This window comes from Nothoprocta perdicaria, unplaced genomic scaffold, assembly GCF_003342845.1.
Source record: "Nothoprocta perdicaria isolate Ctin4 unplaced genomic scaffold, notPer1 scaffold_282, whole genome shotgun sequence".
Lineage (NCBI taxonomy): Eukaryota > Metazoa > Chordata > Aves > Tinamiformes > Tinamidae > Nothoprocta > Nothoprocta perdicaria.
This window is the reverse complement of record NW_020455513.1, coordinates 162,527-173,606: the sequence shown is the minus strand read 5'-3', so window position 1 is coordinate 173,606 and position 11,080 is coordinate 162,527.

Genomic DNA, 11,080 nt, shown 5'->3' with positions numbered 1-11,080 from the left:
TTTTTTTTTTTTTTTTTGGCATTGCTGAATACATCATTTCCATCTTGAAAGGTATAGTTCCTGTGAGTTAGATTAACAGGGCCAAACACTGAGTCTAAAAGGGAGGGAAGGTTTTAACTAAAGCACAAGATTGGGAAGCCTGAAGAACAAGCCTTGCTGCAGTGATTTAAGGCAATGCTTTTTTCTCTTTTTTTTTTTCCTTCCACTGCTGGCTGGCATCTCCCCTGCTCTGTAATTCAAGAACGGGATCAGGACAAGCGTGGGTATTCCACACACACCTTCTCCCTCCTTTTCCCTCACCCTGGTTGTTCAGTGCAGCACAGCACACTTGATACTTTAAACTGATCAACTAAAGCTGTGACCCAGGGAGTCGCATATCCCATTCTGTCACTTCTCATGCAGTGCAGCTGCTGGGAAAACAGCTACTGCAAACCAAATCAGGCAGAATCTGTCAGTGAAATTACTTATGTGTGGTTTCTCTGTTGCTAGACTTCAACTGTAACCATGAATAAGTCTTTTAACCCCTATTTTGTAAACACACATATAAGCGATTTTCAATCTGTAATCATTTACAGGTTTGATATTAAACTTTCAAAAGCTTCTGAAAAAGGCTTTTTGGAGCTGAAACATGATATTGTGTGTTTCTATTGCAAAAGTGACTTTCTATTGCACATATGCCAAGTAAGCAATGTTAGTGTTGTGTGTTTTGTGCAGGCTTTAAGATAATACCTCTCTCCCCATCCCCTTTGCAAGTAGTTTGTCTCATTAGATATAGTCTGGAAGATCCAATATATGTYAGAAATAAGAGATTGGATAGAGAACTGAAACACAGTATTAAAGAGTGGGAGCTCTTAACTTGTAGCCCCAGATACAAGCAAGTGTAGCAGCTACCTGTAGAGCACACAGCAAGAAAGGAGTGTAGGAGGAATGAAAGGCCCAGGGCAGATGATACACCCAAGGGCTGGGCCTTTGGTAAAGTTCTCCTTTTGTGTACTTTGTGCCTTGTAAACATGGTGGTTTGGGAAGCAGAGACATTCCCTGGAGCCTTCTCTTCCCTGGCATCCTTCTCTTTCTCACAGTGAAATTTTTGCATGAGAGGAGAAGTCCAGCTTCCACAAAGATGCAGGTAGACAAGCCCATGACATCCTGCAAAGCACCAGACACTACTCGGCCATCTTGCTGATCTCTAGTCCTCCCATTAGGAAGTTCAACAAGGTCAAATAGGAAGGTGGCGTAGGAGCACGTTCTCCTTTTTGACTGAGGGTGAAATACAAACACCCCTGCTCTCGCTAGCAAGCCTGTGGCTATCGTCGTCTCTTCAGTAAGCAATTCATCTGCAAAACCTTCCAGAATGGCTACCAGAAGCCTGCCAAGATGCTCAGGAATCTGGTAGCCATGGAGATAATATACAGGATTCTTCTGATCTAAAATTTTAGAAGTCTGAGAATTCCTTATTCTCCTAAATAACTCTAGCAGACAAAATTTCATCACATTATCAGAAATCCACTGAAAATCTACTTAGTAAACATGAGACAACCCTAGACGAATTAAAAGTCACTTTTGAGGGATCACCTGTCTCAACAGTAGAAGAAACTGATTTTTAGAGCTCTCTTTGTATCATTTTCCAACCTATATTCATTGCCATAAAATAGGAATGCATAAAGTTATTAGCTAGCCTTGAGCTACTGGTTTCCCTATAGATTTGAGAAATGAGAAACACAGAGGAAAATGTCTGATTTCAGACTTCAGAAATAGTGAATACCCATCTCTCTTTCTCAGTAGGGATAATCTTCATTAATATCAGAGTAGCACAGGAGAGAAAAAAAAATGCAATAAATAAATAAATAAGCTCCATAAATTCACAGATCACTCACAGCTCCAGGCCTGGCATTTGGATCTGCATAAAATGTGCCTTTTTAAGAAGGTCTTGGTACTGTTAGCAGCATYCTGATAGTTCTTGATTTTGGGAAGATGTATCCTGCTGCTTTTGAGACACCTATCACCAATGCTTTTGTTCTTTCTCCCAATATCCTTTAATAATTTTGTGATTGTATTTAGTAGATAACAGTTTTATATTAAGGATAATATTTCAAARGCGAAGCTGGAATATAATGTCTACTTTTTATCAACTTGGCAATCACATACAATCCATTTAACCTTGTATTGTCACTTGGAAATCAAGAGTAAAAGTGCTGATATCTGGAAGCAGGACAAAGAGCATGTGTGATATCTTTTGAGAAAGTCAGGTAACTGAAGTGGGAAGAGAAAAAGATTTGTGATATATTAGTGTTAGAGGAAGAATTAGAATGAAACTTAAATGAGAGGATTTCAAAATAGAATAGAAATAAAGATGTGAGAAARCACAACCAAATGCTTGAAAACAAAAGCATCAAAAAAACAAAAGGAAGGGAAAAAAAGCATATATGGATTATCCATTAGAAAAGTTGTATCTGTCCGCTTTGAAGTTYTTATTTTTGAAAAAATGAAAAGAGAGGAGGATGTACTAATCCAAAATATCTGTGGTTCTAAATGGCTAATGGAGAAATCCCACTCTTGAGGCATGCACTTGCACTCAATTCCAGTCATAAGGCATATATAGATATACTTAGCTTTACCTCATATAAGAAACCCAGTGAGTTCAGCAGTAAGCTCCGACAGTGTAAGTCGCACTTCTGCTCTACACCCCCAGTTTCAACAGATGCAGTCACAGAAAAGACTGGGAAAAAAAAAGAAAAAAAAAAAGAAAAAAAAGAAGACAGAAATGAAATGTAATCTCCAATTCCGAAAAAAAAAAGTCAGACTGCTAAAAATACTAAAATAAAATTCCTCTCCATTTTTCTTTACAAATGCGGTTCCAAATATACCTAAAGAGCAGAAAGAGAGAAGTTAACATACTGTCACTCAGTATAACAATGTTATTGTAAAGCACAGGCTGTTTGTATTTTTAAAGATCTGTTACCTGCAACAAGTGATGCCATTGCTCATTATAATTCCGTGTTCCATAACTTTCCTTTTCTTAATTGCAAGGACTTTCCCATTTTCACTATTGTCTACACTAACAAAATCCCTGAGGCAATTCCAGGAGAAACACTAGTAAAATTGGTTTAACTCACTTGACCAATGAAGCAAAACCAGCTTCAAATTTCACCAAAACCGATTAAAATCCAGCACACGGTCTGGAAGAGCAAAGTGTTGCTCAGTGTACTTGTAAACTCCGCTTTATTCAAGGCCGTTCTGGACATGCCCCAGGAAAGCACCGTCCGGAACCACGGTGCTTGGCTGCTCTTGGGCTGCTCCCTGCCCTTTCACCCTCCTTGTACAGCCTGCCCAGGTGGGTTATTTAATCGCTCGCACTGTGCACTTTCCTCCTGCCCTTCTGCCGGTGATCCAGGTGTTGTGCAGGGCAGCGCTTCGGGAGCAGCCCTTGCTGGCCTGGGAGCAGATCGAGGTCCCTGCCCTGTCTGCGCCTGTTCATGGACCCTGTCAGCGCTGGCCAGGGTCAAACCAGGCTCCACAGAGCTCCAGCAAAGGGAAACTCTGCCTCATTATGATATTATTATATTTTACCTTATCGATGTGATGATCATAATGAAATGCCACCATGATATGGAATTATGATAAGCCAAAGTACCTTTAAAGGTAGGTGGAACTCCAGGGATACTTCCTGCAGACAGAAAGCATTTGACATGCCCACAATTAGGGGAGGGAATCCAGGGCAAATGATGAACACAAGAAGGAAGATGTACCAAGGGCCAGTGAAAGAACAAAGGAAATAATGAGTGAGAAATTACCAGAAGCATCTCTTCATAATAAAGGTTCTTCAAATAAACAGTAGACCAAATTCCACACAGCTGGTTTCCTATTTCTTGCTGGTTGCTAAAGCACAGTGCTAAGTACAAACTTGCATTGTGAAGCCTAAGGACTTGAGCTAGTTTCTATGGAGTTAAATAAAAAAACTCTTGGCTTTTGTGGTGAGTCCAGCTTCACTCTAAGATTAGACAGAAAAGTAAAAGATGAAGGGGAAAAAAAAGTTAGTTTTCAAGTTCATTTAAAGATTTGCCATCTGAAAGACATGTATTCATTTCATTTAAAGCTGTTCAGTTATAGCATTAATTTTCTCATGTARTTGTTTCTTTTTCAATTCCTTTGTGTTTGTTTTTTTTWATTTTATTTTTATCCTTAATTGCCTTTTGTGTGTCAGTCCATTATAACTTCATAGTTCTGTCTATAGCTTCAGCATCTGTGCTTTTCCACATCAAATAGATTGGTGATAGAAAGATCCTTCTAGATCTTGAGGACATCGTGATTCTTCTGATTTGAAGGTACAAGAGCGGTGCATGGGATAAAGTGTGACTTTTTTTTCATTCTGTTTAATGGTTTTAGTCTGGAGCTGGTAAATGTTATGATAGACAAGTGCATTATTGTCACTTAGCAACCAGCTTTTATTTTATTTCAGAAACCCTGTCCTGTATTTGATAATAGATTGCTAAAGCAGTTGTTTGTTGTGGCTAGCATGCTGTGCTCTCCTTGCTTATTTATTTTTTATTTAACTTTTGTTGGTGGTAATCACGCCGGTATAAGTTGAAAGGGAGGGAAACAGGAAAACCAAGTGCCGATGCCTTCTCCCACAGAGGAATAGCCAGGCATTTTGTTTTCTCTTGTACAAAAACTCATAAAATCCAGAATCTCTCTAAGGCCCTGACYCTGCTGTGAACTCAGCAGAATCATGGGGCATCCCACAACAGGGGAGAAGCTACAGGATAGGCAGACTTGGATTGTAAATAGTGCCCATTCACACTGCTGCATAAAACACTTTAGTTTGATGTTATTTAGAAGTACACTTTGCTTTATGTTTGCTATCAAAAAACTTTACCTAGATGACTTAGGAGAGTGCTGGACTGAAGATTTTACCACCCTTTACCAAAGGGCCACTGACAAACTCCCTATCCTACCAGTGCCCACAGCTTGGCTAGCACTGCTCCTTTAAAGCAGCATGATCTGATGGGATACCTGGTTCAGGTGTAAAATTCCTGCTGCAGGGGCTACCCTCCTGCTCCAGGAGGAKCCTGGCCACATCCCAGGACTATGGATGGGGAGCAGCAAGGTCAAGTGTCTCTGTTTTTGTTCTTGGGGTTCTTGCTGAGCAGGGCAAGGGGTTCGTGTGGGCGAGGRTCAGTTGGCAGTGGGGCTGCTGAGCACTGGGATGGGGCCTGGGGAGCTGCCTGAACTGCTCTGCGAGCAGCCGGGTTACTGCTTCGGCAGAGGAGTCGCTGCTGCTGCTGAGTCTGCTGTGGGAAATAAATGATGCTGCTTTCCCCCACTCTGAATATAAAGAAAGGCTGAGCACAACTTACTCCAGCAGAATGGGTTAGAGAACAGTCTATGAAAGTTGTCCCGGCTCAAAATGGCTTTTTAAGTATATTATTTTATGGGCTAAAATGCAGTTTCCTAAAAACCTGTCTGAACTCTCATTTCTTCATATTGCTTTCTATTTTTCTTTAAAGATGCTGTAGTATATGTCCTGAAAGTTATGAATGCTTGTGCTCTTATTTTGCTAAGACAGAGTTAAATTTTATGTAGTTTTCTGAGTCAACACATACCTGAGGAGGAGGAGAGAAAGGATAGTTACTCCCTTACCATTTGTGCTGAGTGGTTTTCTTCTTGCCTCATCTATGTTTACTTATTCTGAGGTGTAACAGGGAATTGCAGCTAGACTTCTGGAGTGCTGCTCACATTGGTAAGAGCAAAGAAATCTCGAGATCAGGACTGTGGGAAAGGTGGCTTTGGGCTTTCCTGGCTGGACACTTTCTGGAACTACCTTGGCAGCCCTCAGGATCTTGAGGCAACAACCGTGCAGGGCTGCCAGAGGTACAGGGCTGGACAACCGTGGTAACTTGCACTTACTGCACGACAGTCTCTGAAATTTTAGGAGGGGGGTTCTTCAGCAAGGCCTCCCCAGTCTGAAACCATCCTCTGCGAGCTGAGGTGGAACAGGCAGCCTAACCCCTGCAGTGTCCCCTGTACTTTAGAGAGAATAATTAATATTCCTCTTGAAACTTCTTTTTTAATGTTGCTTTATCTCCACGTCTTTGAAAGATGATTCACACCRTTGCCTTCTCTTGCCTTCATTTTCATACAATGACCTCTATTCAAAAGGATTTTAGTCGGTGGAAACTGCAGCTAGGCGATAGTGATTTTAGTCTACCTAATTTTTCTGAGTTCATAGGTCTGCTCTAACAAATGTGTATGTTTATCAGGTTACAAGAAAAAAAATCAAGAAATCTAAGGTGTCTGTTATCTAAAACTGTTATCTTATGAACTAATTCATCTATAACACTAGGTATGGTCGCTAAGCTTCTGAGTGACTGAATAAAGCCAAAACGATTTCTGGATTTAATGTCAGAGAATGCCCTCTTCCCTGCCAAGGCCAAGTTTAGAACCTCTTTGCAAGCCATCAAATGCTTTGAAATGAGAAACTTTTTCTTAGCAGGTCATGTTTTCAGGTTTGCTGTATTTTAGCAAGAGAAGCTAAAGCATGGGGAAAATAAAATTATGATTCTTGTCTTTGGGATCTTCTGTCTGCAGCATCAGTTGGTGCTGACCGTTTGAAGAGTGAAAAACACAGGTTGTCTCTGGATTGTGTTATGAAAATGCTGATTACATGATGAAGACACAGCTTCCATAGTCAGTGTGCAGCATTTCTGCTAACTCTTGGAAAGGACTTGTGCACTGAATCTTGTTTGAGAATCTGCATGCCCTTTCTGTCATTGTAGTCTTTGGGCTTCCGGACAGAAATGCTATAAGAGAAACCAAGATGCTACTGAGAAGTGGACATACTGCTAACCATTGCCAGACACCTAAATTTCAGTCCCTGGAACTCTGTTTTGCTTGAAATCAGTGCTAAATATCTGTATGAAACAAGGATTCACCTCCTCTCCAAATAATGGGCATTAGTGCAAATGGCTTTATTTCTGAGATGATTAGAYCTTATTTGATCTTAAACCCTTGCAGAGAGATTATAGATAGTGCAAGGCAAGGCCTATCTATCTTTGTGAACTGACTCTGTCAGGAAGCAGTATTGAATGCTGTGGGATGAGGAGGGATGAGGCCGAGATTTCTCCGAAAGTCACTCCCAGACTCCTGGTGTTTGTTTCAGGTGTGTGTATGTGCGTACATGCACATACGCATTGTATATATTTGTGTATAAATGGGGAAGAAATGAACAATCATCAAAACTGATCCTTTGCCATGAAACCTCATTTGTGACAAATTAGCATTTAGAAATGTCTGAAGCTTTCTGACCAGCCCTAACAATGATTAATGAGGATTTCATGAGGATACTTGGAAAGAAAAAAAAATCATTTCATATGCTCCCTGCTATCATTAAAGGCAGTGAAGTATTTCAAGAATGATATTCTCTTTTAAAGTAATGGTGTGTYGGGCTTCAGACACTGAAGGCAGTGTTAATTGAATGGGAACAAGCTGAGGATATGCAGAAGAAATCCAGGAGCCTACTGTGATGGTCAGAAGTAGGGTAAGGCATGAGAAGAACAGTCAGAAAAGGACAAATAAGGCTTAAAGAGAGCGGCAAACCTAGGAAAAGATAAATGTTTGTGCCCTGCAGCACTGAAGGTGTATGAAAATGCTTAAATATCTCATCTCCAGAGAACTGCTGTTCTTTGAGCAGTGGGATATAAACATGAATTTGTCTGATGTCTTTTGGGGTAAGAGAGACCCCCTGCAATTTGGARGTAGTCTGAAGATGCCAGGCTGATTCATGTAGCACTTGGCACGACTGATCTCCATGTCTCTCCAAGGCAGAAAGGAAAGAGCACCCCATGGTGGCCTGCAGAACCGCCCAACAGCCCGGGCAGGATGGGCTGCTGGGACCATCTGGTTYCCCTCGTGAAAGCCCATCCTCCTCCTTGCCACCCCTCAGAAAAGATGCCCATGTCCCCCATCCAGGAGAAACAAGAACTGTTGCAGAAAGAGGGGCAGTGGTTGGGAAAGGGCTAACTGTTCTTGGCAAGGGAGAGAGAGTGTTTATTTCCCCTTGGAAAGACAAGGAGAAACTAACAGAGAAATTTGATGTGAGAGGTGAAGGTTGGTTAACTAAAAACTGAAGAAAGCACAAACAAATATGAGGGACCAGAGTAACTGATGAGAAGGGGTGAATTGCATGCTGAGAAGGTTTCAAATTGCTTTTGAGAGGTGATCAAGATATTTGAAATTAAAGGTAACAGAGGTGTGAAGAAAATACCATATGATGGGTAAATAAGTATAAAGAAAGCACAAGGAACTACATGTTGTTTATAGGCAGATGCCACTTTCCAATTAAATGCAGTAGGTTTTTTGTTTAGTGTGTGTGTATTTATATGGTGTTTTATATTTTTTAAATCTGGTGTATTTTGAGACCAAAAAGGAGGCAATTTAAGGCAAGAGGATTTGTGGTTATCAACAACAATACTAGGTTGCCAGTATTACCTAAGTAGTAGCTTTGCAAACAAAAGCTGAAGTGCTTTAATTTGAACTTTCATTTTTCAGGAGATCATATTACTAAATGTTCATTCTTATGATGTGTCTGGTATTTGCATTATCTATGAAAACCCGAGTTGAAGGATCTCCTATATTAATTAAAGGAAGGTACAGAAATGGAGAAGGCATATTCTGATGGTGTCCCCATGTTCCCTTTAAAATGGGAATAGAGAACASACACTCCTGAAACTTAGGACTTAAGGACGGACAAGTGAAATTTTTAAAGTTCTTCCCAAACTGTGCTATTTGTCTTAAGACACAGCATTTAACATATACAGCAGAAAATTTAATTRTTTTTTACTGTGAAAACCAGTCACAAGGTTCCATGTCTCTGTTATAAGTGTATTGCATGTTCTTAGTTTTATGAGGAAAAGCTATTTTCACCACAATTAAATCGGTTAGTATCTGAAAATCACCTGAGATCTCTCAAATAGGTAGCAGAATTCTGCAGACTGAAAAGCAAGGCCTTGCTGCACTTGTGAGTATCTGTTTCATGCTGTAATTAATGGTACTACATAACCAGACACTTACTACTAYGGTAGGCATTAATCTCCTGAAACAAAAGTAGCTTTAAGTGATTTAATAAGGACAGGAACCTTGTCAGGTTGGTGTTTATAAACTTCTAGGGGGAAGAAAATAGTGAGCTTCTATTTTAATACTCAAATTACAATTCTTATTTTATGTACTTGAGCCTATGTATACAGGCGTGAGTGCTCTGGGRTAAGTTAGTAATCTCTTGATGTGCCTTGAAGTCATTAGCTGTTTTGTTTCTCCATGGTAACGGGAGTTTAAGGCAGCATGAGCATGTTACTGAAGCAGGCAGACATGACATTGTTTAGGAATGGGATTATGTGTAAGGACTGTAGCTCTGAGATGATTCTGAACAAGGGTGGTTTTTAACACAAGTGCTGTGAATGTGTGCAGATGTGCTATTCAAAGCAATATTCAGGGATCAAAAATGGCTGGAAAATAATCTATAATAGCTGTAAAATAATCTATAATATATAAATCTATAATCTATGAAGTTTGCTGTGGTAGGTTTATCAGGCTAGACTGATGAAGTACTTGTTGGAAACATGGCTTAAGATGTGATGAGGACTGTGCCACATCAGCATTTACATGTAGGGCTCTGCCTCGGGTGCTGATGCACTACAACTCAGCTTGTTTTGTTTTAAAATGTTTCAATTGAAAGTTCATAAAACAACATGGATGGAGGTGGGAGAGGTAAAAAACTTTAATTTTACCAATGTAAACTTCAGTAAATAATCTTGCAATATTAACTAGGTAAGCTCTGTTTTGCTCTCTTCCATGGGAGAACAGTATGCATCAGTACTGCCTCAGCACACTAGTTTAGGTTGCTCTTACATCAAGAAATGAAGAAAAATAATAACTTGTGAGTGCTGATGAACTTTGTTTACCTCCATCTTTTACCCTATTTAGACAACTCTGACCTACTGTACTGAGGAAAACCTACTAACTTGCATTTATATAAGGAAAAGGCTGTGATAACCTCTATCTAGTCTGTATATACTGCATGAGGGAATTCCTTCTGTCTGCTCCACAAGACTAAGTGCAGTGATCGGCTGAGCCAACCGGATTTGGCTTGACTGGAGACAGAGCAGTGTGTGTGCGCATGTGTGCTTAAGAGACTGTTTAACTTTCCTTGTGCAGTTGAAAACAGTGCTATTTCCTTGTCTCGCCTCCTTTTTCCTGAATGCAGGTGAACTCGATTTAATTTGTTGCTTCAAAGGGCCTGTTCCAATACAAGGCAACTTCCTGCCAGTACACCTCTCCTACAATAGGGCTTTATACCAATCCTTCAGTGGTTTGACTTGCATCTTTTTAATTTTTAATAAAATGAAGAACTTTATTGGGCCTTCCTAAGGAACCAGGTTTGCATACAAATTATTGCTTGCCCCATGTTCAGCTGTGCTGCTCTTGGCTGTCTCCCCACCAGCAGCTTTTAACTATATTGGATAAAATCCTCAGTGCGCAACTTTGTGGCTGGCAGAAAGAGAAGCCCTAAATTAGTGCTCCGGGAGGAGCAGCAGTTGCTGGTTAGCTCTGTGCTGAGGTCCAGGCCAGCCGGGCTTGTCGGGCAGAGAGCTGAGGCCCCTGGCAAACCCTAGCTAGCGTCGTGGCCCGGCTCTGCCTGGTTGTGTGTCGGCTCTGTGCCTGCCTCGCGCTGCTGTAGCCTGTAAGGAAGCTGCCGTAAAGCTCTACCCTCGTCCTTATGTAACCGCGCTAACAGCGCTGTATGAGGGTGACTATTTTTGGTAGGAGTATTTTCACTTTCAGTTGAAACTGCGTTTCCAAACTGTATTTTTTTGTGTGCAGCACATGGCGGGCTGGTCCCGCGGCGGCCCTGTGCGGCGCCTGGAGCCCCAGCAGAGCGCCCTGGGGACGCGGGGGGGCCGATCTGGGGCCCTCTCCGGGCCTCCTCTTGCGGCGAGGGCGAGCGGGCGGCAGCGCTTCCTGCCGCCGCCGCCTGCCCAACATGGCGCCGGGGCGGAGGGCGGCCGGGCCGCCCGCGCGGGGCTGCCCT